This window comes from Solea solea, chromosome 6 (genome assembly GCF_958295425.1).
Source record: "Solea solea chromosome 6, fSolSol10.1, whole genome shotgun sequence".
NCBI classification, from domain to species: domain Eukaryota; kingdom Metazoa; phylum Chordata; class Actinopteri; order Pleuronectiformes; family Soleidae; genus Solea; species Solea solea.
Genome location: NC_081139.1, coordinates 6,847,631 through 6,872,658, shown reverse-complemented (window position 1 = coordinate 6,872,658; position 25,028 = coordinate 6,847,631). Strand labels below are relative to the sequence as shown.

The window sequence follows — 25,028 nt, the reverse complement described above, 5'->3', positions numbered from 1 at the left end:
AACTTAGTAGTAAAAAGAGGGACTTTGTCGGTAATATGAGTACGCTCCATTCTCGTTGATGTGCTAATATCTTAATTGCAGGATTTGACAACATGGGCTCATCATAGCTGGCAGCAGCTACTTGGCAAAGATCCACTCTTCACCACGGAGATAAAAGAGAGCGAGAGAGAGATTGACACAGAAAGAAGAGGGTGGATCAATGTAGACAAGTATCTCTGAGCATATTTATAATGTGATTTTTAACAGCATAACTCAGAGAGAGAGACAGCATTAGTCAACAAGATCGACTCTATTTGCCTGTAACAGCTGGTGATGGAGCGTTGTGACTTATAAATTGACTTTGCAATGTAGGGTGTAATGAGCATCTTAATCATTTTTAAGCACCAAAGACTCCAGCCTCTTTATAACCAAATTCCATTGCTCTAAAATAGTCTCTCGTGTCAGCTTGAGGGACATGGGCAGAGACCCAACCTTCTTCTTTTATTTGTGGGCTTTGTTGAGTCATGCCACTCCCAAAACAACACTAACCACCCCCTTTCTTCTGCCTGGCAGAAGTGGGGCAAGTGCAAATCCATGAAATATGTAAAGATTAAAGCCTGTCTGCCATTTCCAGCTTCAATGGGGGGGGGGGACAAATACTTTGTTTCTCTGAAAATGGCTGTTGACCCAGATTCTAAAATCTGCGTGATATAATGTTAAAACTTTTGTTTACCCTTTTTGCCCAGGAGACTTTGTTTGGTAGCAGAATGTTACATTGGGCATTGCTGTGCCTTCTTTACCTGTCATGTTTTAAAAGCTCTATGAGATAATTCCACATTGACTCACGGAGTAGACAGTGTTTTTCTCCTTTGGACAACAACAATAATTAAAGTATTGGATGATAAATAATTGAAAGCGAGAAGGAAGGTGGGGCAGCTCATTTACTTTCTGAATCACTCCTAAAAGCTTTCTGGTTGGGTCTGGCATACGAGCATGAGCTGGTCTGGTCTCTAAAATCTCTAACTCAAACTCAACTGCTGCACTATTGTGAACTTCATAAACTTAACCAGCATTTGTTTTTTTCTTTCTGGTGGTTCCTCTCACTGTGTTGTTACTCTAATGAATGTCTCAGCTTGTCCTGTCATTTTTTAAATGAATGTTTTCTATTAACACTGAATATTGCCTATTACATTGTACCTTAATACATGTATTTGCCCACTCAGGACTGCACCCACAGAGATTGATGCACAGTATAACTGCAGGACGTGAGGACACACCCAATTTCAGAGCTAAACTTCAGATGAAAAAGTAATTTATAGGAGATGTAAAAGAGTGCATCCTCCTCAGGGAAACCTTTGCATTTGTGATTTGTCTGTAATGTGTTTATTTAGCATTTTCACCTACTGAATAAAATGCACAGCCCCAAATATGCACTTAAACATTTAAATACTTTAGTAATGCGCCGTACAGTCATTTCCCTTGTTTTCATGTGTTTTGTTATTCATTATTGCACACCTAAATATGAACACAGTGTAACCAGTCTTTTATTTTTAAGTTGCAGCATGAGTCATTTATTAGTCATTTGGGTGAAATATGAAAGAAATATAATTTCAAATTGTGGAAGACAAAACAGTTTTCCTGAATTTCTGTAATCCTCTATGAATACAGTACTATTACCTTGTATCAGGAAGCAGAGCTTTGTGCTGGAGTTGAGAAAATGGCGCGAGTCCTTGAGGTCTTAAGTGACAAGGGGAAGCAGTTCTCCCTTGAGCGTCACTTTACTTCCAATCAGAGCAGCAACTTCCAACTCAGCATGTGTGTATACAAGTACGGTCTGAATATAACAATAAAGAAATAATAATCAGGAACAGTGTGACAGCAATGACACAACCAGCACAGCGTCATTGCACAAACACAATCAGAATACACAGCATGTACACGAGTATTGCTAGTTGATGAGAGCTGACCTATTACACTTGACATCAAACAGCATAAACGCAACATAATATTAAACATGTTAGCGAACCAATATTATAGAACACAACAGCAAATGACATGTTAGCCAGCTAGTGTGCTAACCGCTGGCTAGCGTGCTAACCGCTGGCTAGCGTGCTAACCGCTGGCTATCGTGCTAACCGCTGGCTAGCGTGCTAACCGCTGGCTAGCGTGCTAACCGCTGGCTAGCGTGCTAACTGCTAGTGCAAGTATGCTATGGGAAATGTTTTACTTTTATTGTCAACTGTAATGCATAATACTGCTTTAATGTAATGAAAATGTTTCTGAGTGAGTTGGTGGCACATAAATAAAACAACAATGTTTTATTGTCAGGTGACCACATTAATGTAATTGTTTAGTTCAGGTCCCAAGTGCTAATGACTGTACTGTAGCACAGTAAAATCAACTTAACTGGCAAAGTGCATCACACACAAGTTGTCAATGCTTGTAAACAGTGCAAATAAAGGCACACAAATGTACATCCACATACAAATGTTTTTAACATAGGTCAGCAAACTCAGCTAGTTTATGGGCAGATTAACCGCAATGGGCCTTTTGCACAGCAGCTATTTTGAGTTCATGTACGTTTATACAGTGTGACAATGAATCAGCATGTAGTCCAAAAGAGATAGAGCTATTATAGTATTGTGACCTGTGCAAAGGGCCCATTCAAGAAACATCATATACCACCGCTCTGTCACATCCCTCAGTGTTGTCTTACAGATGCACAAGGAACCCTTCTGCCTTCGGGTTCAATGGAAGTCAGATAAAAGCCTCTTTCAGATGTGGAGGGGCATCTTGTGTAATGCTGAGGGACATGACAAAGTGGTATATGATGTTTTGGGAATGAAAACGGGCTCAGTCTAATAACTGAGCTGCAATCTGGATGATCAGTCACAGGTCAGGTCCAAATATTATTTATGTCTAACGTTTGTACTGGCTGGTTCCGTTACCAAGTTTGATCTGTGATGTGCAGAGGGAATAACATGTACTGTGGCTCTATACTCATACAGCTCATCATTTGGTGGCAGGATCACAATTCAGCCAATTTTGGTATTTGCTCTCTCTGTCTCTTCAGGTCGGGTGAATTCTGCTGTGGGTCTTATTATCCAAACCACACTATTGGGTCTTATTCAGGTCTATTTTTGGAACCTGTCTGACTACAGGTCACTTTCAGACTGAAAGTCTCCTCTTGTGGTTTTCCACAGGTCAGAATTAATGAAGGCCTTCAGGTGAGTGCAGGCTGGTGTACTGGCAGAAAGAACCCGACACTAAAAGAGAGTGTGCCGGCCCAGGGCAGCCAGAGGGGTTGAAGCGATCGCTGCATGAGGATTGTTCCAAATATATTCAGGTGGCTGTTTTTTATACGTGCATGTAGAAACATGCAGAAGCATTTACAAATGTATTTGTAGTTGCATAATTCAAGGAGAAGGTTTTACGTGTGTTTCTTTGTAAATCTCAGGCTCAGACATGGTGCACACTTCCACTTCCTTCTATCACAAGGAAGCTTAATTTACAGTTTCCTCCAGATGCCACATGTCTGTGAAGGACTGTGTGATGGAAAGTTTGTCGTCTGCTCATGTCTACAAAGGCCTGTGTCAACCATGTGCTTGCTGTATAAAATATATGGCCAGACATCTGTGAAGATATCTGCTGTAGTCTGGAGTCCGCACTCATGTAAGACTTTTTGAAATTTGAGATTTATTCAAGAGTCTCTCCTACTTTTAGGATTTGTCATGATTTTATTTCCTCTGTGGCAGCAAAATATTTTACACCAGTCTCCAGAAAGTCCTGCAGCTTCAATTTAAGGACGAATGAACTCCAAAAGGCTCACAGTGACAGAGGTGACAGCACTTGAAACCTGATACTTGATAACAATAAGTTGTTAAACTGCAGTTTCCTACATCAGTAAGATCAAATGTGTTAGCTTGTAACTTTGGCATTTGAAACCCTTGGTTTAGATTTACATAACTGACACAAACTCACCAAACAAACGGCCGTAAACTAGCAGCTCCTCTGTCCTGCGAGATAAAAACTCTTAGTGCTGGAGAGTAAGCCATTTACAATGTGTAGTTTCCAGAATAATGTCTATCCATGAGATAACGTAGCAAACATTTTAATTTATCATATAGGATAGTGTGGTGCATCTGTCTGGCTTTTCATTTCACACATGTTAACAGATTAGCACAGCTACACTCCCCTCAGGTAAAGTTTTTCCCATGGGCTGCATATTCTTTTAGCAAAAATGATCTTTCACCACATACTGTTCGAGCTAGTCTCAGTTGGACTAACATACCTAGATAATGTGATTCACGAGTTTGATTACTCCTGCATGTATACGGCAGGTACGAAACATAGGGAACCACAGCACGCTCCACCTCGCCATTCCAACTGATTCATTGTGCACTAATTTATAGAGAGATACAGCGCCACCTATGGAGGCGGAGGCAGATGTGCGCGGCCAATAACTCGATTTTTTTCCTCCCTCTGACCCCCCCCTGTCTTAGTCGGACAATGGCCTTTGCTCGATTAAACTGTGTATGCATCAGATCAGCATCATGCACCCAATGGATCTGTATCACATTCACATTGACACTCCCAGAAAATATTACCCACATTTACTTTACTTTTTGAGTTATACTATTCACAGATAAACATTTTGTGAGGTGCAGGGGCAACTACAGTGCGACGGGGCCCCACTTTTTTGCGCTCCTGCTGCTTCAGTGCGGCTGCATCCGCCCTCAGACTCCTCCTCCCGCTCAGCTCCTCCCTCAAGGAGTGAGAAAGAGGGGGAGAGAGAGAGATAGAGGTTCTGCAGAGTGCATATACACACACACACACACACGTACGATAACGGACTCACTCAGTTTAACGTGAAGCGTTTCGTTTCCAGCCTATCAGTGTCTGCACTAACGGGACAAGTTTAAAATTCTGGGATACCACGGACGGTCCTTCGCTTTTCTCTCCCCTCGGTGTGAACATCTCGACCCGGAGTGAGGTGAGTGCAAAAATGTAGACATGTTGACAGTTTTTAGGTGGGGAAGTGAGCTGGTTGTAACTAAATGAAGGAGAAGACGGGGGGGCTGTTCTGTGGAGGTAAAAGCGGCAAACAGAGCTCTCACTCATCTTCCAGTAGTTTTTTTTTGGCTTTACCGCCCCAACAACCCGCAGTTACACCCGGCGAACGGCGTCGTTTCCGCCGCTGGCGCCTGCACATTGAGCCTGAGATTAGCCGAGCTGCTTCAACATCCTCCCCGGGATGTTGCCGCTGTTAAACCGCTACGCACCCACACACAAACACACACACACACATGGCTGTTTGCTACAACACACTAAAATAACACCACTGCTTCTGCTGCTGGGACACTTGGACACAGTTTGAAATGTGTTTTTGATGCAGGGATTTACTTTCAAAGTCTCTGTACACAAGAGAAGGAAGAGCTCATAATCACCACTGTAGAGGTTCAGGCTTTTGTAACTGAGGAGCTGTGTCTAATCCCAAACTTTGAATGGAAACCTTCAGTTTCTGTTACCATGTGGAGTATGATTGATTTCATGTGTGGGCTACAAAACTTTGCTTTTATTCAACCTTTTTCCTTTTTACGAAGCAGACATAAGGACTGAACTGAACAAGTTAATATTTTTTTTCACTATTATACACATCCAGACCTGTACAAACCAATTCTTACATATCTGGACTGATATTTACTGTTTAATATACTCATATATTGATGATGATGATGATGATAATGATGATAATAATAATAATAATAATAATAATAACAGATTGTATTTGTATTGCACTTTACATTCGAACAACAAATCTCAAAGTGCTATATTATACCCCCCATATAACATATTCAAACACACAACAGATATGAACAACATCCTCACATAAAAGTAACATTTTAAATGTCAGAGAGACAATGCAGTGACCACTGTGTCACTTTACAGTATCTCTATTTTTCTTCCAGGTCAGATGTATATGTCTCCATTTCATCCTTTGAGCTTTAATGTCCCCTAAATATTCACAGAGATGATACCAGGTCTCTCTCTTTTTTTAGGCCATGGAGAAAGCTTGATAAGGGATGATATTTGCTACAGTATTCAGCCATTGGTTTTAAAAAGGGAGCATCACTGGACTGAAATGCATTTCCTAGCAGCATGAGAGAATATGTAAAGGGCTCTAACTCTGAATATCAATTTTCCGCTTAAGCTGATCCTTGCACCAAGACACAAAGTGCGTTTGAAGGTTTTGTTGAGATGATGAATAATTGCCCTCCAGTTTTGCTGAATGTGAAGACAGTCCGTCATGGCAATAAAAAAATGAACCAATTAACTGACATTTAGTGCAGAGATCTGAGTAATATACAGTCTGAATTATCTTAGTAAAGTTTTTTACTTAAGTCAGTACTGGAATTAAGCTGCCAATATTTATTTTATGTACAGCTGAATTCAAATTGATTTTTTTTTTTTTTTTTACTAAACATAGAAAATGAGAAAATGTCAAGATTTTTGATATTTTTGATTGATAAATGACTCAAGTTGATGTTTAAAACAGGCGCTGAGTAATGCTATCATTAATCTATGACACATCATTGTAAAATACATTAACGCTGCATTCATTTTGCAACTTGATTATCAATAAAATTGGATTAACTACCTTTGCAAACAGAAACTGGGCTGTGCCAGATTTTTTAATTGTCATTTTGAGTTATTATTTGGATTGATAATAAAATGGTCCTTCACAATTGAACAGATCTAGTTTCAGTCAAACTGTTTTAAAGCCAAAGAGATTTAACTGTCAATCGCATATAAACAGAGAAGACCTGGAAATCCTGAAGCAATACATTTGATTATTGAATAATCAACAGTATCCTCAGTCCTTTAAATTACACTGGGCCACATCAAACACAAATCTGAAATGACAGCAGAACTGCAGCATGTAAAGTCTCCGTCTCTGCAGGTTTTCTCATCCGCTGTTTGATGTTTCACGGACCAGCGCACAAAATGATGTGCGTGTCTCTTTTGGTGGCAGATGCAGGTGGTATCCCTGTCTGTCAGCCTGTTTTATGTGCAAAGACTTCTGAGCGCTTTTCTCCTGCTGTTTTCTCTCAGCATCTGCTCCTCCTGTCAGCTCTTGGTATACTGTAGAAATGGGCCGTTAGAGACGATCTGCCATGCACACAGTATAGTACACATATGCATTTACATCTTGACTGTGATGTGGGATGGCATTAACGCCATGTCTGCTGTGCATATTGTGTTTCATGGATAATGTTTAGGGCTGAATCATACAAGTGACCTGAAAAACACACCAGGGCCCGTCAGCCTAAACACTGCCACTCTACATACAATATAATCATTCGTACAATCTATGTTCATTAGAAAGGCTTTAGAGGCAACATGTGTGTGGTGTCAATGTACGTAGCAGTAAAGCCCCAGGTGTTTTCAAAAGCAAAACAACCAGCTTAGCAAAGACTGTTTTGTTGACAAGTCGTCTTTCTGAGATACAAATCCATCAGTTAAAAAGGTGATTGATAAGGCTTTGACTCACCAAACCCTTTTCATCCATCACTTGTTGCTTTCATGTCATAGTCTGTTTCTTCTCAGTTCATTTTGTGCCAACACAAAGTAAAACTAATGTTACAATTTTGATATTCGGTGTATATTTTAGACCATTAATCAATTTAAAAAGAAAAAACAAACAAAATCTCACATCATCTCCTTTATATTGAGGATTTCCTGTTTTCGTATTTCCTTGCATAATAGTGAAATTAACTTTTCACGGGTATTTTTGGTCCCGTACCTTTGACTTGAGCTTCAGCGAATTTGTGCTGATGATGCATTAGATTCATTGATACAGGAGTGTTTTCTGAAATGGTGTTAAGTTAATCTGAAAAAAAAACCCCAGCAGCATCAGTTCTTCCTCCAAAATCAAACCTTGAACAGGAATCATTTTGTCCTTTTCATGCAGAGTTCAAGCTTAAGTGCATCATTTCTTTTTATCATATTTGTTACAAGTACATTTTTTTATGTCAAATTAAAATCTGGACCTGGATGAAACTTAGTCTGATGGTCTGATTTTTTCCTTTATAGCAGTGAAATAAAAACTGTGCGGGAGGCTCTCTGAAATCTTTATCCTTAACTAACACTAGCAGACAACAGTCAACACAGACACACACGACTAATAATTTATTACATTTTGATTGAAAAATACAGCCTCCCTTCAGCAGTCCTCAGTTTCTTTATGATATGAGTTGGAAATCTGTTTCCTGACCTCCTGCTGTTTAAGGCATCGTCTATGAGCCTCACCTGAACGCACTGCGCTTGTTTACTGTTGAAAAGTGATTATACGAGATCAGCCACCCGACTGGGTGCTGCCTGCTAATCTGGGGTCTAAATACTGAGACAGGCAAATCTCGGGGCAACTATCAAGGCTACTGAGACTTAAATGATCAGTGGATGTAAGTTTGAACCCCTGCTGATGGATGCTGGGAGTCCCTCGTGTGACCACTCACCGAGTGGGGAAAAGCCACAAACATTGTTTTCTAGAGAGGAGCTTTAGTACAATGCAAATCGATCAGTCTTGTGTGTGTGTGTGTATTTGTTGGTGAGAATCTTAATTTGCAAATGGTCTTTGTTCTTAAATCCATTTATCACCAAATGTGATTTTCTTTTAAAGGGATCAGGCTAATTGTAAGGCAGTCCTCCTTCGCAGGGCTGAATCACCACTTTTTTTTGGAATCATTTCACATGTAGTTCAATTCAATTTGCATAATAAAAAACAGTGGGACGGCTTCCAAGCTGAAGTTAAACCAGCAACGTTGCAATGGGTTATATGCATCTTTACCCCTCAGCTACCAGAAACATACCACTATTTATACCACAGAAACATTTTCTGTGAAATCACTGTGATGAATTGGAGAATTTGTGCAGTGATCTGGTTGGATGTTTTACCATGGTAAACCGTCTTTACAGCACTGCCAAAATGTTAATTTGTGATAGATGAGTTCGTCCTTCATCTGTTTTTTTCCCATTTGTCCCAGTTATCAGACCTTTTCAGATGTTGTGTTGCTAAAATGCTAATTATTTAAATACATTTTCAGTTTATAGGATAACACAAATGACAAATTGAAAAACGAACTTTAACTTTCTTTAAAATGTGTAAAAACAAACAAACATAATTAGAATATCAAAGTATCCAGGACTTGTATTTAGTATTTAGTTGTAGCACCTGAAGCTTTCAGCGATTGCGATTCCATCTGCGGTCAGCCATGTTTTAGGTCTCCAGGGATGTTTGACTGGGTTAAAGTCAGGACTGAGTCCGAGCCACTCAAGGACATTCATAGAGCTGTCCCTCAAGCATGCCTGTGGCTGTGTCACTAGGGTCACAGTCCAGTTGGAGGTCCTGAGGGATCTACTCCAGGTTTTCATTAACGATATCTCTGTACTTCGGCCAATTTAGCTAATTTGGCTTCACGAACCCCGACCAGTCTTCATGTCCCTACTTGGGCCACCCTTTTGGGATGGTATTGGGCAGGTGCCCAGTTACCTTCAGACTTGATGCCTTGAAGTGAACAGTTATATTTTAGTCTCATCAGAACAGAAAACCTTGTCTCTTACAATCCATAAAAAGGCTGTTTAACAAACCACAACCAAGCTTACATATATCCATCTGTCTACTCTGCCATAAAGCCTATAAAGTGCTGGAGTGTTATAGTGAGAGTGTAGCCGTTTAAATTGACTTTGTTGTGCCTCATACAGTTCTTGAAGAACCTCACTACATTATCTCAAAAATGTTCTTTTCTTAGATTTACAAAGGGAACATTTTGATGTTCACCCCTCCTTTAGATTTCTGGCGTCTGTGTTAAAGCCCAGCCTCTCCTGCAGATTGTGTCTTGTGAAGCAGAGCAACCAATTGGTGAATTATTGTGACCAGGAAGTGAGCTCACACTCTGGGTTCAGGAAGATGTTTGACTGAGGGGAGGGGGCATTGTAAACATTGTTGAGGAAAGCACAGAAAGCCTGGTCCAGTCTGACTTAAACACTTTATTCCAGAGAAACACGACAAATCCCAGGATTTCCTGGTGTCCTGTTAAAGTTGTCGCCATAATGCAAGAAGAACGCGGCGTGTCTTTTCAACCAGGCATTGAAGACCTTGCACGATATGAGGAAATCATGCCATATGAGATAATGTTGAATATTTTGCAGAAGATATCGAGTGCGATAAATGAACAAATACAAATAAAAACATTTGTTTTGATATGTATTGATTTACAGTAACAAATATGAAATGAAGACGTCTTAAACGGACAGAAACAAACTAGATTGAAGATTTATCATAAAACCTTCACTATATATGTGCTGTAAAGCCAGAAACTTCATCAAAGCAGCATAAAAAACACAACAGCGGTGCTCATCTCACCTCCGCTATGTGTGTGTGTGTGTGTGTGTGTGTGTGTGAGGGAGAGAGAGAGAGAGAGAGACACTCTGCCACTGCTCACACATGAGACTGAGCAGAAGCAGGAAGAGAAGAGAGAAAAAGAACAACACTGAACTGGAATGAAAGAAATATTGCTCTGAATAAATGGTCGAGGTAACATTTGAGTTTGTGAATCATCGTGTGAAAGTTTAGCAGCGGTGATCCTGACGTTGCACAATATACTGTGCAGCACTACTTTCCATGTCTTCTTCAGACGATCTATGGGAAACAGATTTTGTATATACGGCCCTTGATGTCTATAAAGAACCTCTCTCTCGCCTCACGAGCAAAATGCCTTTTAGATTAGATGCACACAGCTGTTGACATTCGGCCAACATTGACAGTAGTGTTGAAACAGTCCCTCTCTCTGTTTTTATGAATTCCCCCTGTGCTGTTTAAGATGTGCACTTTAATGTCTGGTCTGCTCTGTCTTACGTCTCCAGCCAGCTCTGCACCCATTGGTCTGAAATTGATGGCACAGCCTGGTGCCTGGTTGTACCACGGCAGTGGTTGTTGGTGTGTGTGTGTGTGTGTGTGTGTGTCTACTTGTTATTCATATCTTTGTGAGGTCCAAAAACTCTTTTTGACATTTTGTCTGGGCCCTTCAACTTTAAAGGGGTAAATAGGGTAAGGGTTAAGGTTAGGCACTAGGGTAAGGGGCAAGGGAATGCATTATGTCAATGATGATGTGTCCTCACTAAGAAAAAAACAAGTTTTTGTGTGTGTGTGTGTGTGTGTTAATATTTTTGTGGTTAGTGTTGTTCCTGTAGGCCTACGTATGAATGTGTGTGTACAGTTTCTGCAAGTGCTTTTGCTCGTTTCTGAAGTCAACATTTCAAGATCTCAATTAGAGCTGCAACAATGGATTGTCAGTCAATTACTAAATGCATTGCCAACTATTTTTCTTTGCTCCATATAACAAAGAATTCAGTAAAACTGAAGACACATTTGAGAACATCACCATTTTTTTTAACCTTTTCTCACATTTTTTGGACCAAGCAAGATTAATGATTATGATTATGAACATACATGCGTCTCAATGACTGATGCTCTTCAGCGACAGTTACTGCATTCATTTACAAAAGAAACAGAAAGTACTTGTAAGAGGAAAGTTATGACAACACTCTTGATTGTTGAACTACACCAGGTCCAATACAATGATTTTTTCTTTTTAGTCCAGCTATCTGACTTACTCCTTTTAATCAAGTTTGCATCTGTCCTGTCAGTATGATGGGTTTTTCTGAGCACTTTTCTGATGCTCATTAATGCAAATCCAAAGTCATGCAAGTTGAAAGTGGGGTTGTGAAGAAAGTGTTTTAACTAAGTTTCAAGTGCAGAAACTAGATGACCCTCAGAAAGTATTTGCATAGATGCAACTTATGTTTTTTTTTCGACCTTCATTTTATACAAACAAATTAGCTGAGGCAGCTTACACTCACGGAGTATCACTGAACTGTCCAGCAGGAAGAACAGATTGTGGAGCAGATTGTTGAGATCAACTGTGTCCTCATCCTTTTTGTCTGTCTCTACTTCTTTGTATCCAACAAACACTGACAGATCTTTTATTTTGTGGAAATCAGAATGCACAGTTCCTAAACTGTCCATGCCTTCAGACACATCTTTGTGCAGTGTTGGATTAGAAGAGACACGTCCTGCAGACTGGCTGAGTCTAAGCCTTGTTTACTCTGGCACAGTCTTAGCCGTGGACTCAAACCATCATTAGACAGTGAAATGACTCCACAGTGAGACACTGAGCCCCAGAGAGAGAAGAGAGAGAAGCCCAAGAGGGAAAAGAGTACAACAAACCACTCAGAAAAAGAGGCTACTCCTGAAATTGTCTGGCAATAGACTGAACCGGATGACTGCAGCAGGGGGTGTAGTTGGAACCAGGAGGTCAGGGCGTACTGTGGTCAAACCCTTTTTATAAATAAACAGACAGATTGGTCTAAAATAAACAGAAGTCGCTCATGTCAGTGTGGAGCAGATGGACGTATAACCCCACCCAGGACCAGGACAGGACACTGGGCCCTAAACACGGGTTGTTGCTGCTGCTGCTGCTGCTGCTGCTGTTGTGCAGACAGGACACACGGCAGGTTTAAAACCCTCCCACACAGGAACATCTGCAGAAACCAACCAGTCAGGACATTTGTTCTTGTTCTTGTGTTGTGTAGGGGTGGGGAAAAATATTGATTCTTAGATGCATCACGATTCAGACATGGACGATTCTGAATTGATTCACAAATGTCTGAATTCTGATGATTTAAATGTTAAATAACATAAAATAGATGGTACGAAAAGGCACCCAGACACATTATAGGAAACACATAACAAAGATGCACAGAGCCGTGATACAGCAACACTTTTTCACGGACGTGGCTGATCGCGACACTCAACAAAGAAACCAAAACAGAAGTCACAGCCTCATGGGTGAAAGCTGACAGGATAGAAATGACATGTGGTGCTTGGACGTCGTACATCACTATAACTGCACACTTTATCACCGAGGACTGGAGGCTAACGTCACATGTGCTCCAAACAAGAGCAATGAATGAGAGCCACACGGGTGCTAATGATGCTGAGCTGGTAAAAAACATTGCATGTAAAAGCACAATTCTGTTTACATTTTGTCTTAAATATGTGAATTGTGATTTAAGATGTTACTTCTTTACAATGCAGTAGAACGTGCATCAAGATGTATCAATTCAAGATGCAGCGAGATCCATCGATAATCGTTTCTTAATCCAATCGTGGCCCCTGAATGGTAAACTAAAGATTCCCACCCCTAGTGTGTGGTGTCTTCTAGGGAATGGTTGGATGGACAGATATTTTTTCAAAGCTGTTAACCTGGTTGTCAACCTGCTACCTCAGACCTGCACTGTGTTTTGCTGATGTAGCAGAAAACACGGTCAGCAGCTGAAAAGAAATGGGAGAATAAAAAGAGCTAACGCGGCCTTGCGTCAGTTCATGGTAGTCTTTCGCCCCAGCTAGAATTAGCTGACAGCAAGCTGACCATAATCTATTAATCACTCTCCAATCACAGTCACCCTCACACCAACGCAGTCCATTTAAATAACACTCCTCCGTCACTCATTTCTTGCTACACAAACGCTGCCTCACTCTGCTGTCACTGGCAAAGCTTTAACACCATCACCCCAGCTTCCACTTTTCTAGACCAGAGTCTAACGGACGCAACATTTTTAAATGTAATTCAGTGGCTGCATCTTAAGAGCAGAGCCATCAGTGTCTATCATGTCAAACTGAATTTGCATTTTCTTTTTTTCTTTGGCAATAAATGGTTCAATTATTGGTTTGATTATAATAAGTGTTCCTTCCTGACCGAGTGGCGCATAAATGAAGATGAAGATTAGACAATTAGAGGTTGTTTATTCTGCTGAACATAGTTAGAACATGTATGTCACGTCTTGTGTCGTGTGTGTTGAACAGATTATTTAATATTTGTGTAAGACACAACACACCAGAGCTTTTTACTTGAATGTTTTTTTTTTTAAATGTGGTCCTAAATTAAGCAGTACACTGATTGTGTTATTGCTGAGTTATCAAGTCCGATGTGGGAAATAGAAATTGCCTTCATGAAGTTTTTATGAGAGAGGAAATGCATTATAGTGCTGTGTAATAAATAGCACTGTAAATAGATCAGTCAGTGAAATGGCTGACAAAGTAATTGGCAGCTATTTTAATAATTGATCAATCGCAGCATTATTTCTTTAGCAGATATGCCAAACACTCTGCCAACATTTTTGTTTTGTTTTGCCGGTTTTGTTTCACATCATGCTATGTGTTGACACATGGTAATATGGACGATACTATGTGAGGCCATCTTGGTCGTATACGAGTCAGTTTTCCTCTGTATCTCGGTTTCTTTCTGATTTAAAGCACTGAGTTTACAGACGTGATTGTAGACTTCCGCCTCTCCCAAGCTCTTAACTGTTTTTGGCGTCAAAATAGGATACTTGGTAGTAGCTGTATAAAATAAACCAGGAGATCTCGATGGGTTTGTGCTGTAAAGGAATATACTGCTGCATTTATGTCCCCCTGCTGTCAATCTTTGTGTAATCATTTGCACATGGCGTTGGAGTGCATGTTTTCCATTTACCTGTTGTAAAGTTATGGCTGTCCTCTCTTACATTATTACCATCCTGGGCCGTTCAACCGACCGTGGAGATATGCAAATTAATCTATTAGTCTTAATTAAATAATATAATCCTCTGAGTGTGAATGTTTATAAAGGCTTAGAAACACAGCAGTGGTGTGTGCCAAGGTTTTTTCCATTGCTTTCTTTTTTTCCCACATTAGGCTGCTTCATATTTATTCACACAGAAGAACAGTAACAGATTGACAGCGTATCTCACCGTGTGTTGTTGTTTGCTTTTTTGATTTCAGTGTGTTCATCAAGATGTCGTGTTTACCATTCATACTGTTCATTTTTTTTCTATTGTAATATATAAATTACTCCTTTTTTTAAATTTACCCCAATGAAATGAGCTTTGCTTCCCAATAAATCAGTTTGTTTTAGAGCTGAAACAATTACTTGATTAATCGATAATTAATCGATTACTAAATTAATCGTCTACTATTTTGATAATCGGTTGGAAGCTTTTTTCATGATTAATACACGATTTCTGATTGTTTAAGCTTAGAATATTTTCTAGTTTCTTTGCTCCAGATAACAAATCATTAAAAACTGAATCATTTCGGTTTGCTGACAAAACGACCAAGTGATTACTCGATTAATCGAGAAAACAATCAATTGATTATTGAATTTCTAGTGTTTAGGTTCAGTATTATAATGTATGTCCAAGTAATGTCTATGACTGTTTTAATGTGTCCTTAAATGGGGCTGGCATATGAATGGAAGTGTAATTTCAAAATCTCTTGGGTGTTCCAGGCTTTTTTAATCTGTGTATTTAAGTATCTACATGGTTTATTTTCCTGAGGTGCTGCCTGCCCTGACTCAAAACTAAAGAAAACAAAAGAGAGAAACACAAAGTTGGAAAGGCAGGATAATGAGAGAGAGAGACTGAACATTTTCTACAAAGACTTCTTGTTTTGAAAACACGCTCTAACAAGCACAGTCATAAAACGCACCGTTGGTGCAAGGACGACAAACAAATGCTGTTTCTCAGACTTTCTAATTAATAAGGTAGAATTATTGAAATTGCTCCATACAAAGAGAGTGTAAAGACCAACTGCTGCTTGTCAGAGATAAAACGCTGCCATTATGATGTGAGAAATGACACAAACTTAAATTAACAGAAGGTGAAAACATATGGTTATGCTACTTAATTTGGTTCTTAATGAAAATATGAAAAGGTTCTAAATCTGAATTATCATCCTGGTTGAATCTTTACTTCCCCTTAGGATTTACAGCTGGACTTGACTTGACCTGTATTTTCCCATTTGGGCTTTTTATTGAGACCTGCTCTGGTCTCCCCCCCCCCACACACACACACACATTGGCTAAATCAGTGTTTCCCACAAAGTTATTTTTCAATCTATAGTGGTTGCAGGGGTGCACCTGCTGCCACATGCAACAGAGCTTGAGTGACAGGTACGGTACACAGGGCAGAGAGTTGAAGAGAAGAGAGAGAACGGAAAAACAACAAAACAAGGGTGATGGGGAAAGAAACACTGCGCTTTCCACTATACAGTTCTAGCCCGACTCGGCTTGACTCTGCATGTAGTTTTCCATTGCTAAAGTACCTCCTCAGCGTGGGCGGGATGGTCATAGCGGCTGCACGAAAGGGCTGTGACATCTCATCACAAACTAGTGATGAGAAAAGCAGTTCTTCTCAGGGCACTGAATCATTAGAATCAGTTCATTAAAAAGACACAGTTACTGAATTAAAATATGGCTGAACTTGTTGTGATTCGGCTCATGATCGCCGACTTTGAGCAGTGCTGTCGCTAAATACACCAGACTCCTGTGTTAAGTAATGAGATTTCCTTGCTAAATGTTGGAGATTAGAGGATTAGGATTTTTAAGTCTTTTTGACTGATCTACAGTTCTGCATTGTTCAGTCTGAGTGTTGTGTCAGACATATTTTAGTATCGCCTCGGCTCACGTGGAACCTTGCCCAGAGCGGGTACCAAAAAAGCAACAGGTAGAGCAGAGTCAAGCTGAGCCGAGCTGGAACTGTATATGGGAATATGGGAAAAGAGCCAAAAGACGGCTTGAGAGCACAAGGGAAGCAGTGCTGCAAATAGTGCCACACTCAGCTGTACAAAGAAGCATCAGAGCAAAACACTACTTAGAGATGATGTTATCCGAAGTGTATTTTTTCATTCTGAAACTGTGGTGGGACAAATTAAAACATGGCATACTGCCACAGCTTAGATAATCAATGGAAAGACTAAGTACTCACATTTAGAAACAGTTGTAGTAATGTTGACTGGCTTTTTTAGGCAGAACGGAGCATCTAACTATGAATAACGCTATAGGAATTATAATGTGGACTGTGCATGACTGCAGGGCCATGATGTGTTGTGTCGCAGTGATTAATAAGTTGGTCACTCACGCGTGACTTATGCGGATATCGGGCAGTGTAATTTGGATGCTTATGACTTGTGTTGAGCTGAATGCTTCATGGTCACTGTGAGAACACTGCATCACATTTGGAAGCGACATCTAAACCCACAAGTAATAGTGTTGACCTGTCCCTGCTCAGTTCTGATCTCTGCTGACCAGCTGTTGCTTCCCGCAACACCTCAACACACCTTGTTCTTGTCGATCTGCAGTGAGCTGTCGCTAACACTGGCCTGGTTCATTACGACAGGGGAGACAATGACCCAGAATCCAGTTGACCTGAGTGCTTTAAATCAAGGCTCCACGGGAAGAAATAAATTCTCTTCCTAGCCTAGTGCCAACTAGGACAAGTAATCCAGACAGAATAAAAATGTCCTCTTAAAGGACGCCTAGGGAGAGAGGGATGGAGGAGGGAAGACTTGTTACGCAAAGGGAGGAAGGAGTTAAAGTGGTGGCCTTGTGATTAAAAGATGAGTTGCTTTTGCATCAATTTTTGTTCAGGATATTTGCTGTTCACAAAATCCCTGATTGACACATGACGTACAGAGATCTGTCAGACCTTTGAGACACGAGACCTAAAAATAAGGTCTATAGTACAAAATGGGACATTTAGATTTAGGGTCATATTAGCATTGATAACAATTGCCCTTTATCCTGTGTTTGAGTTTGGGATTAAACCCCCTTTCATTGCTGCACTTATAATACAAACCCCACAGCTTGGAAAGTGTCAAAGGGATGTCATCATGATCCAAATAAAAGGCTGCACTGCAGCATCACTTTTCCCCCAGAGTCCATGTATCACTTGTCATTTCTGACAAGGCTGTTTCAGCGCTGTGAAGGGCTTCCGAATCCTGATTTAAATGAATCAAGGTGTGTAGGAAAGGTTGCAGTTGTTCTCCGTTTGTATTTGAAAGGAATGGTAATTTTGCGATGGACTGGACTGATAGCGGAACATTTTAACTCAAGGTTATGTTTGTTTGAGCAGAGGCTGCATACCTGAATGTTTAAGAAGTGCTGGGTCAAATTTCTGTTTAAAATTTTAAAAATAATCTCTTAATGATGAAGTGTTTAGTTTGAGAGATTGATCATAACATCACAGACCCTGTTGAACTGTAATACTTGGGTTTTTTTCACTGAAGCATTCATGTGACTAACAAACGAGTAACATATTAGTCGGTAAACTTGAAAAGTGCTGGATGCAGCTGCATATTTTTTTTTTTTTAAACCTTTGTGCAGAGCCCGGGTAGTTCCTTGTCTATGTGTTGAGCTAAGCTAAGCTAACAGGCTGCTGGCAGTAGATTTATATTTACTCTACAGAGACGAGAGTGCTATTGTGTCGTTAAAACTGCAAAAAAGAAGTTTTAAGTGTCAAATAGTGCAATATGGATATTTGTACTACTACTACATCATTCTAAGTATTGAAAAATAGAAAACAATACCCTGCTAATAATGTATAATATACTATATGAAGTGTGTATTTGCTGGGTTTTGTCTTCAGACATGTAGAGTTGGCCCTTTATGGTGTTACCACACGTTGCACAATTTCGACACGAAACATCCATTATGACATTTTCTTCAAAGTAAATGGTGCGTGCCTCCAACCACATGTTTGTGTGTATGTGTATGAATTGCTTTTTCTCTTGATGTGTTAAGATGCTGCAACAGCTGCTGCTACTGTCTTTTTTCACCCCCACTTCTCTGCTCTCCTCTGCCACAGAAGGTTTCCTTTCAAGTCTCTTTTTCTGTTGAAGGAAGGAAACTGCTGCTGGGGCTGCGGAGGGAGTCGAAAACAGACAGAACATACAGTCGCTAATATGTTTAAAACAAATAGTCCTGTTTGAATGAAATGCTGATTTAATCGAGTCCCAAATAATAGAATTAGCATTTTCATTGAGTCTAAATTTTGTATTTCTACTTTTAAAAGCAAAGTTCAATGGGGCAAGGCCATGAAAACCTTCCAAATTAATTTTAAAGTAAAACTAGATAATGCATTATTCAAAGATTAACATTCAGAACAAACAGTTATGGAAAATGGTTTAGTGTTTCATTAAATCAATGTAATACACCAATCTTAATGAAAAAGTACTTGATAACTTGTAATGTCGTGTGTATGTGTGTGCTCCTGGTTCTCCACACACAGACCTGCCTTCTGTCAGGTTGACACCAGTGTTTGACACGGCCTGGGGTCGTGTGGTGGCCAATTGCTGCAGTGGTCAGAAAGGTCACATGTCGAATGTCAAATGGCATAACCAACCACTTCCCGATATATTAGCCTTTTTTCTTTCATCACAAGTGGCTTGAGGCTTAAATATTTGCTGGTGTTTCACACGGAGGACTTTAAACCATTTTCAAAACATGCCTCAGGATAAATTTAAAGATTACAGGAGCTGTAATTGACTTACTTAGTTAATTGATGAGACCTGGGAACACGGCAACAATGACAAAATAAAGAAGCATGGGCAGGTAGATCATAATAATACCAGTTTAATTATAATGCAGCTTAGGCAAAGGCAATTGGCAAAACCTTTAAATTCCTTTTATGATACTTAATTAAATAATTGTCTCAATCCGTTAATCAAGCCCACACACTTGCCCATAGCAAGTTTATGTGAAAGCGTTACCTTAAAACATCTGTCAATATGTATGTGACACTTATTATCGTCTGCTGGCACAAGAAGAACATAAACATATGATGGTACTTCATTTATATTATGAAGGAACAATATTTAAATGATATATGTAGGAAAATGTAGAAGGAAACTTGTCGGCTCACAGTATTAAAACCTCTAAGTGCCAAGTTTCTCATCTTGTATCAAATGAATGTTTTGAGGGATTTTAGAAAAGGAATTCTGTTGGTACCATCGAGAGCACCAAGCTCTGTGTTAGTGCTGAACGATTTGGAATGAATATCTAATTATTTTGACAGGAATCGCGATTGCGATTTCTGAGGCGAGGGTCATTTTTATACCATTATTCTCATTTTAATTTGAAAATCATTATTTCAAATGATTGCTGTGTGATAGTTGTGCAGATCTGTGAGAAACAACAATGTTTTCCTCAGTCTGTAGAATAAGATGTGTATAGATCAAGACTATAATGAATCCAAAATGATATTTTGACACGCATGTTAGCTCTAAAAAACACTGCACCGCCTGCGATTTGAAAATGGCAGTAGGCTGTATTGCGATGCCGATAAAATTTCGATTCTTTGTTCAGCAGTACTCTGTAGCCAACACTTATGCACATAAGACGGAACCCGGCTCAAAACTGACTATGTTTTAAAAATGTGTGGACACATTTGCAGGGACACAGCCACACAACACATCATGTTTCTTAAGACTCTGTATGTTTGTAAGCAGCTGCTTTGTAGACGAGCCAACAGGCTCCCCCTCACTCTCTGAGCTGCTCTATGACTGCTCAGTGTCAATATTTTTTTATTATTATGAAATTATTGATCACTAACGCCAAAAACAAGTTGCCTACCCCAGCTTTTTTATTCCCGCAATGAGAAACACTCTGATCCTTCAGATTTATTGGTGCCTATTAGCATGTCATTAAATGCAACGCACTGTCAAGCTGTCTATTTTATGCAAAGAGACGACATATGCAATCAATTGATTTTCTCAGAGTGCAGTGTCCCAGCTGAAGGCATCACCTTCACCGGCACCAGTGATGGACACAATCAACAATTACTGCACAGCTTGCAAAGTTATGGATTTGCTTTTGTCTCTGATGCCCTTTCACTGTTGTGAGCCTTAGTAATGAAACCAGAGCAACTTTGCAAGAACCTTTATTGGTTCTGCCAAACCAGGAAGATGTCAATTATTTCCATTTCACGAGGCCACATTGCTCAGTTTGAACATGAAATTGTATTAAGCACTTTCATTGCAAATGTCTTCACAAAACAATCCCACTGGAATCGTCCAAAAGCTGCATAAAAATATACCAGAAAGAGAAACTTTGTATAGCTGCGTAACACTCAGCACTCGATTTCACATCGAAGAGAACCTGTAATAAACTCCTCCACTGTTTCACTGTAATTGATGGTGAAATTGTCTCCTATACTTCAGGCGCCGTGAAACCAGGTGGGAGATTTAAGACCTTGGTGTGATTCAAGGTTCCTGCCGCGAGTGGAGTGCTTGTATCTGTGCAGTGAGTGATGGCCCGTATCACCGCTACCATAGCTGTTACTGCTGCTGCTATTTGGCTGAAAGGACTCACTGAGCTTTTTAATCAGCTTGGTCCGCCTTTTGGTATTAGTAGGTCATTATATAAATCGGTGGGAGCTGGAGACACGAGCGCGGGGCTGAAGCACAGGGTGTCGAGCCCTCGGACTGGGGGGGGGGGGCACGGTCAGGGTGGAGAGGACCGAGCGAAAGGGGACAAAGTTTCATGCACTTTTGATGAGGCCACTGTTACAAAACGCAGGCATGTGTACACACAGTGTATACAAACACACTTTCTCATGACATAGAGGGGTTTGTACAACTCACACGCATACACACTCACACACACACAAAGATAAAACACAGACACGCTCTGTCAGACACAGTGGGCCATTGTGTGTGACACTGCTGCCACTGTGTCGCCGTGTACTGCGTCCTGACACAGCAGCACACGCCTCCTCACACCTAAATGTCACGCACTAATTCTGACATTATTGGTGATGCAGAGCGGAGCAAGTGTGTGTTTGTCTGTGTGTCCGCTCATTAAATATTTTAATGTTCTATATCGGTGTGAGCGAGTGTCATTGGGTTGTAGACTTCTGGACACCAGACATTTTATTTTGTCATCTTGGCCATAGACACTTTAGAGTCAAAGCAATGAATCAAAATGAAGTAAAATAATGCTCAGCCATTAACATTTCATTCTTTTAGTTTTTAGTGCTGCACTGTAAGGTTAATTAACATGAATGAAATAAAAAAAAAGAGAGAAAAATAATCACAGAGCTCAAATGTGGCATTTTCTACCCCCCCCCCCCCGGAAATTCCTCCACAAGCATTTAATCATCATATAAGACAATGAAAAAGGAGCCAGCCTACAAATTACATTTTTTGCACCGAAGTATTCATCCAAATTGTTGCTGTCTGACTCAACAACGCGGCCATGTGTGTCTTTGTCTTGTTTGTCTTCGTGCCAGGCAGAGACTGATAACAGCATTCACTTGTCTCCTCGTAGCAGCAGATGATGTACTGTGATGAGGAGAAGAGGTGACTGTAAAACTGTCACCACCAGCAGCACAGGCACAAACATTGACTCTTTTGTGGCCCAATTTTCAGGCCTTCTTCTGGGTGAGCCGCTGAGTGGGTTTTCATGAATTGCAGAATAACAAAACTCTTGAAAGACGTGAGAACATGTTTAGTGTTCTCTTGAGGCAGAGGTACAAGTAAAAGCCTTTTGGTGTCAAGCCTCATTTAGAGCTTCAGGTACATTAGTAACAAGGAATTCTCTCTCTCGCTCTCTCTCTCTCTCCAAAATAGAATCTGTACACTGATTCTGCTCAAAATATATTTTGTAATTCTATGAAATTAATATTAAAGACATTTTCAAATTGGTGAGACTTGTTTACCTTCCACCACCCTCATGCATGAGTGATTAACCTTCTATTGACTTGTTTAACTTTTCATGGATTTTTCTCACAGAGCTCCAGATGACTGCATGGATGATGTGTGTGTGTGTGTGTGTGTGTGGCCACTTTAGCAAATACACCTCACTATTTAAACAGTACTGCAAGCAGCTGAGCAGGTGTGACCTGGCCATTTATTCATTTATTTATTTATATGTTTGTAATTTATTAAACTATGAGTCAGATTCTTTACATAACAGTTAAATCACAAGCAAAAACCAACAAAGTGTGAACTAGGCTTCACCACCTATTTCCGTTCTCAAGCTCTCAAACTCAGTGGCCACATCAGTGGCTGATGGATCCTGTGACTGTTGTGCATGTAGGGGCTCGGTTATTTCATTAGTGGCAATTATATAAGCATTCAATGAGTTTCATGTGGTCAGTTGTTGTTGAAATAAATCAGAACGCTTGTACGCTGATGCAGTGAACATGCACAAAATCAGGACATTTGATATTAGTAAGAGATGTTGACGAAATCCTGCCCATGCTGTATAATACGATGTACTGTGGTATGATGCCCTGTGCCGTCATTATCTGTAGTGAGCTGCCAAATCACTTTCAGTAATGATGTCATTATTTGAATGACCTCAATCTGTCTGCTTTTAAAAAAACATCAGTGAATGAAGTCAATGTCAGCACTGCTACACACACGCACACACGCAGACACACACCATGTTTCCATGACTTCAAAGGACATTACATTGACTTACATTCATTTCCTGAAGACTTACTCTGACCTTAACCTTAATTACTACTGGTCTAATCCTAATCCTAACCCTGACCCTAAAATGACCCTAACCCTGACCTCAGCCTCACTTTAAAACATGTCTTCACCTTAAAAAGTAGTAATTTATGATATTGGGACTTGACTTTTGTCCCCATAAGGAAGACACGTCTGCATAATGTGACTGTGTGAACAGATTTAGGTCCCCACACCATAAGGAATAACGGGTACATACACACATACACACACAGTCTCACCTGTGAAACTCTTTTAGGGCCTTCACTGGAGCATTCGTTCCCACATTTAGGCATTCGGAAAACCGACAGCTCATTTCACTGAGTGATGGCAGATAATGTGTTTCATTTTCCGTCCGTTAGTGAGAATTTATTCCTCATGAGTGTGGAAACTCATAAACTCACACTGGCATATTATAATTATCAGTATGAAAAGGAGAGAATTGATCATAAATATCCAAATGCTTAGTGATGGAACCTTAGGGCCTGTCCACACAGAAACAAGTTTAGGTGAATCTGCATCGTTTTGTTTTTTTATATATATATTTTTTTTATTAAATTGGCTTTTCATCCACATGGAAATGGTGTTTTGGGAGCACTGAAAGAGTATTTTTTCAAAATGGGTCCTTGAGTGGGAGCATTTCAAAAGCAGCCGTAGACAAGAATACACTACTTTGGGAAAACGTAGTCCCACCGCTCTCTTTGTCGCCGTTTTCGTAATCATACCCTTGTGTTTAAAGAGATTGTTTGGCAGTGTGTCTTTCCAAGCTGTCGTTAGTTACTTTCAATACTCAGTGACTTCAGACATGGGAATGAAGACAAAAAAAAAGATTAACAGTGAAACTGAATAGTAAAAAAGGGGAAGAGAAAACAAAACTTATTTTTACAGACATTATTTTTACTTGAATTAACAATACAGATTAGTGGTTGTTCCGCACACGGTCAGCTGTACTGCACAGTACATGTACACTTCTCTTCAGCATGGTCACAATGCATCTCCAACCACCTCCCAGTGGTTCACACCTGCACTTACAAGTGGTCAGGGGTCAGATTTTGTGGTGTGGTGTGGTGTCTCTACATTTTATATTAAACAGTTTCTTGATATTGTGATGATTTTACATGGCAGATAATTGATATTTAGAAGTGTGAGAGACATAGTTGTGTCACTGGAATCATGTTTTATAATCTCTTCGAAATAAACATTTGGCAGTAATTTTTTCTCTGTGGTAGTGTTTTTCTTTTCCATTTTATACATAGAAAACTATTTCATGATCAAGAGCTGACCTAAAGAATCTGTATAACATTTGGGCAGTGCCATTTTTAGCCATGGAAATCCAAAGTGTAACATTCTTATCTGCAGTCAGAGAGCTGATTGAGGTCAATCTGTGATTTGCTGCCCTGGGGAGTGGCTGCGATATCACCAGAGGGATTATAGTTGCTCAAGTTCCTCATGTTTAACACTTCTTCGAACTCTGTGTCTTCTGCCTCCTGCTAAGGACATGATAGGCCTGAAATACCATGGTACACCGAGCGTTTGCACTGTTCAGAAAAGCCAAACTGTGCCAATATCATTGTCTTCTTCACCAGTTGTTAAGGTTACAGGAGCGAGACTCCTTTGTCAGCTCACTGACAAAAAATGGTGGTTATTCTCATCCGTCAAA

The 25,028-nt window shown here is 40.1% G+C and overlaps 1 protein-coding gene across 1 annotated transcript in view; it reads left to right on the top strand.

Moving 5' to 3' along the window:
* The first annotated feature begins 4,780 nt into the window (after window positions 1-4,780).
* ppp1r16b (protein phosphatase 1, regulatory subunit 16B) overlaps window positions 4,781-25,028 on the top strand; it is an 81,877-nt gene continuing 61,629 nt past the window's right edge. The window contains exon 1 of the mRNA XM_058632614.1: window positions 4,781-4,972. The gene's annotated coding sequence lies outside the window, so the exon portion shown is untranslated. The remainder of the gene's footprint in view (window positions 4,973-25,028) is intronic.